At 29.3% G+C, this 5258-nt stretch overlaps 1 protein-coding gene across 1 annotated transcript in view; it reads left to right on the top strand.

The window, feature by feature from the left end:
* LOC145318715 (dolichyl-diphosphooligosaccharide--protein glycosyltransferase 48 kDa subunit-like) overlaps positions 1–5258 on the top strand; it is a 35553-nt gene that overhangs the window by 22942 nt on the left and 7353 nt on the right. The gene's annotated exons all lie outside the window — the stretch shown is intronic.

Here is a 5258-nt window from a genome sequence, read left to right as displayed (position 1 = left end):
GTATTTATATCCTTAATAATTATTTATATATGAGGAGTGAGGGGGGAGTTAGAAGATTTTCCTTAAAAAGGGTAAATTAGGGTGTCCCAAAAATAAGATTTATAATAATCTATAAAATGGTTATAATCATGACTGAAAATGTATGATCTTAAACATTATCCTGTATTTTAGCAATTTTGCAACAAATTTACTTAAAATTAGGCTTATAATTTAATATTCTGACACTCTTCAAGTGATAATATGTTTGTTCTACAATCTGATTTAATAAAGATTCGCTTATTTTGGACTTACTGAAGGACTTACTAAAAAAACATAAGAAAATATAAAAAATAAAATAATTTAATTTTTAGATCACCTTAAAACAATAAAGAATATTGCTTATTAATGAGATTGTATTTGAAATTTTAAATTTCCCCGCCTATTTGTACTGGAACGTGAGTTTTATTAACAACAACGTCTAAGATTTAATGAATTTGAGTAGTTTAGGAGACAAAATTTGTATTGGGTGTAAATTCCAGGTTGTAGTTTTTTTAGGGGAGAAGGAGTCATAAAACTAAAAATTTTGGCTTTAAAATGTCAACATTTACCTAAAATTTTTCGTATGGATTAAAATGATTTTTTTTAGGGGGCGGGGAGGTTTTACTCCAATGGGGCTTTAATACACATGACCTAGCCTAAGCTAAAAGAAGAAAAATTGCTGATGAGGTTTTTTAAATCTAAAAAAAAAATCAAATTGGATAGGGGAAGGGGGTTGAGGTATAATAAATGGCCCACTTGCTAAATAAGGTATGTTGAATTATACTATTGTGGATCATCCCAAAGGATAAGAGAAAGTATAGTAGAACAAGGATGACAACATCCATAAAAGCGAAGCACTGAAACGGTAGGACAAACGGACATTAACACTTGTATAGTGTTAGAACTTAATTATCATAATATAAATTTATAAGAGTCAAAGCAAAATTGTAAGTAAATTTGTTGTAAAACTGCTTAATACAGGATAATGTTTATGGACATACTTACATTTTTAGGGATTGATTATAGAGTTGCTTCACTTATTACATTATACTTTGTTGTCCCAGGAATCAATATACCAAAAATTAGATCAATCCGATGATTTAATCACATTAAAATTTGTTGTTAAAAAAGTGAAAAAATCAACATGTTTAAAATGGACGTACGGACATTTTGGTAATGATTTTAGAGTTGCTACGCTTTCTAAATCGTACCTAACTACCAAAGGAATCACCATGCAAAATTAGAAATCGATAGGACAATTCTAACATGCCTAAATTAACGGAAAAAGCTATCCGTTACGGACGGACGGACGGACGTACGGACGGACCGACCCTAATTATAAAAAAACTTCGCTTTTAAAAATAGAATTTTAGTGATTATAATCATGTCCATTTTGTATTTTCAATTTAGTGATATTGTTCTAATCGCGACTTTATTAATAATTACTAGGAATTATTAAATATTGACCCCCCCCCCCCCCCCCCCCCCAATATTCAATACAAATAATACTCTAGTTTAAATAAATTGTATCTATGCAAAATCTCAAAGGCGTTGTGGTAGAAAGATCCCCCCCCCCCCCCACACACAAACCTTTCATGATGTTCTTAGTTTGAACCCAATAAAAGACTCAAAAAAATACAACAAATTTTTTCGGTTTAGTGGAGGAGGAGGAGGGGTTGAATTTAACTTTTTATCATGCACAGTTAGGACTTCAAGTCAAAGGTCTTACAGGAAAGTGTTTGGTTGTAGCTATCCCCTAGGTCAAATTCGGACATAACAGGCTTCATTAACAGATAATTACAAAGATATCCAATACAAAAATTATGTTAGCTATTTATCCAAAATACAAATATTTGATATTTTGTTGTTGCTTATAAAAACTTTTAAAATCTTGATTTCTTTTCAGTTTTCAATTAACATCATAAGTTTATTTCATGTACCTTTTGACACGAAAAGAATAAATAAATTTTTATCACTAGAACTTCATGAGTGCATAAGTTGAGAAAGTGATACCAAGAAATGATAAAAGTATAATCAAATCTAGATGGCACTAAGAATCGAAGTAAAAATGATTTTTAAATAGTTTATTAAGTTTTTTGTATGCTTCCTTTTAAAGGGAAACCAAATTTCAAATTTGTAATGGCCTTTTTAAACACAGATTAACACTGCAATTATTTATCGATAGGATTTATCATTCAAATATAATTCAAACAATGATGTGATAGAGTTAAAGAGGAGCTATGAAATCATTTAATCTGCTTAAACAAATATTAGCTGTAATAAATCTCCCTGAATAAATCTATGAACTATGATAAACAGGGAAAGTGTTTAGCATCACAAAAAATTTTGATATTTTTTTGATTTTTGTTCCTATAACAAAACTTAGGGTTCTTTTAATTTTTGCATCAGCACTTTCATTGATAACAATTTCTACATGCTTTTTTAGAAACAGTTTAATATGTAAAGCAAAAATTTTTAATCAGCAAGGATTTTCTTCAAATGCAGTATCCAAATCCATGTCTATTGATTTGAAGAAGAAACATAAAATCCGTGAATTTATGCATGTTCACTTTATACTTTATATTCAAATGAGTATTAATAAAATTTACCGAAAATCACGTATCTCAGCGGTTTCCTTCAAAGTGCAGAGTCGAGTACAGAACATACCCCTTTCCCCCATCCCCTATCCTTATACTAAAGTAACAGGATGTTTGTCTGTCTGTGTGTCTGTCTGTACCGAAGGATCTCGCTAACCGCTGAACCGATCGGGTTCTCCTTAACAGGGTAGATTCTCATATGCCCTGGGAAGGTTTTTAACTATTTTGGGGGAGGGTACTACCACCCTCCCAAGAAAAATGACTAAAAAATTGAAATTTTAAAAAAATTATGGGAGACTTCAACGTCAAATAAAGAGGTATCGTACGTAAAAAATTATCGGAGAAACTTTAACAAACAAAAACATTTAAAGTGCCACTAGAGGCCTCTAGGGGCGTAGCCGCTAGTTTGAAATAAATTAAATAGTTATTGTGTATTACTTTTGGTCAGGTAAGAATATGTTAAATTGGATTAAAAATCAGTGATCTTTAGGGAAAAGCAAATGACGGTAAATTTATGTAAAATTCCCAATGATGTTAACAATATTAAACGTTCTGTGAATAAAATTATTGGTTAAAAAGTTTAGATGCTTCTAGTTTATATCCAGAAGGAAGTACCCTAAGTTCTAACTGATGAATTAGTACTTCAGAATGCTTGATAATAAAACTTTAGGCACCCCTATGATATACAGATCAATGTTCCCTCCCTCCCTGGTATAATATTAAAAAGCATTGCATCGTTAGAAAAATACAGGTTAGGGCCCCGCAGTGGTTAGGCTAATAGGCAGAGGAAAAAACAATATGGGGGAAAGAGGTAGCAATAAAGTACACTCACAAATTAGATAAAAATATTCCACAGACCAATGAGGAGTTACATAGTAAAGAGCAGCCAACTCAGAGAGTATTTCTTGATTATGTTTGTAAATTCCAACATGTTTCATTGATACATTAAAACGAATTTTAACTTACGTAAACTTAAAAACTTAGCTTCAAAAATATTTTCATTTATACTATCAAAATATATGAATTCAGATATTTTTTGTGGGCTTGAAAAATGAAAATATGTAATATAATTCATTTGTTATTTTTAGCAGATTATAAACATGTTTATTTTTTTGCATATGCTTTTAGTTTACACAATAATTAAAAATGAATGTACATTTATACAGTTTAGGGTTAAAATTAAAAAGATGAAAATTTCTTTTTTCAATACCTGTCACTATATTAATTAAGTTTGGGGTTATCTTTAACAAAATAATTTTTTTTTATACAAAATTAGTTTTTATTTTGTTTATTACAAATTAAAAAGGCTCTTTTTTCCTTATCCCAAAAAGCGCAAATGCCGCTATTTTATTATTACTCGTCATAACATTAGTCGCTAAGGGGGGAAGAAAAGAGGAGGGAGGAAAGGAATTCCGATGGACAGGGAAAAGGAATAATGGGGGGGGGGGGGGGGGGGTTAAGGTAAGACTAAGAAGCCGAAAAAATAAATCTTGAATCAAGAAAATGTTTTTGAATAATTAAAAATGTGTTTTTCCTTAAGTTATTATGTTCAAATATTACTCTTTTCATTAAATCTTAACATTTTAACTAATTAGCCTGTAAAATATCTAGTACTTTTAAGTAATTTAGAATTATTTATTTTATTTTAGAGCTAGCTAAATTTATTTGATGGCCTAAGGTTAAATTTGTACTGGGGCTTTTCTCTTTTTGCTTCTAATTTAAAAAAAAATGTTGATTTAAAGGCGAAATGTCTGTATGTACGTCCATTTACTTTATTAGATAAGTTAAAAAGTGATCGAAACGTATTATTAATATATTTTATTCACTGCAGCTTTGTCATCACTGTAGGTTGAAAATTAGGGGTAGAGAAATAAAAATCATCATAACTCCTCCAAATTTTAAGATAGATTAATAATATTTGAATTATTTAATTCCCCATTAACAGTAGTTTTAGAAAAACCTTTTTTATTTTTTTATTTACTAAGCAAAAAGTCGAAAAAAAAACACTTTTTAACAAAATTTATGCTAAAAATGATAACTTTTCGCAGAAATTTACGGAAAATTTCTAAATCAAGTAATTTATACACGAATACTTGTTAATTGTTTAGCAAAATCAAATATTATGTATAAAATTCTTCAACTTTGACAAAAAAGTGGTTTTTAAGCTCTTAATCGCAAAAATCGTTAAATTTTCGATTTTTTATCACTGCGCGCAGCTTTGTGGCCAATGTAGGCTAAAATTTTGGGGCAGTAAAATAAAAATGATCATAACTCCTACAAGCTTTAAGATAGATAAATAATAATTGGATTATTTAAATCTCCATTATCAGTAGTTTCAGAATATTTTTTAAATTTTTTTAATTTAATAACAGAAAGTCAAAGAAAAACAGTTTTTTTACGAAATTTAGGCTAAAAAAGTGAACATTAGTTCCAGTAAAATCCAGTGGACTTAGAGTTGACCGATTTGAATTTTTTTTTTTTTAAATGTTCATGAAGAATTTCTGTATCCCAAACATCTTTTTTTATATCTCTATTGTATTTGCAAGGCAAGTAATAAACAGATATTTTAGTGCCATTATTGGTAATTTTTCAGGGGTAATTTTGTTTATCTGTGCTCAAAAATTATTTTTTATAAAAGCATTT

Source organism: Acartia tonsa, chromosome 1 (genome assembly GCF_053477335.1).
Source record: "Acartia tonsa isolate MP-2025a chromosome 1, ASM5347733v1, whole genome shotgun sequence".
In the NCBI taxonomy this organism is placed as follows: domain Eukaryota; kingdom Metazoa; phylum Arthropoda; class Copepoda; order Calanoida; family Acartiidae; genus Acartia; species Acartia tonsa.
The sequence above is the reverse complement of the archived record's forward strand: the minus strand, read 5'-3'. Positions and strand labels throughout refer to the sequence as shown.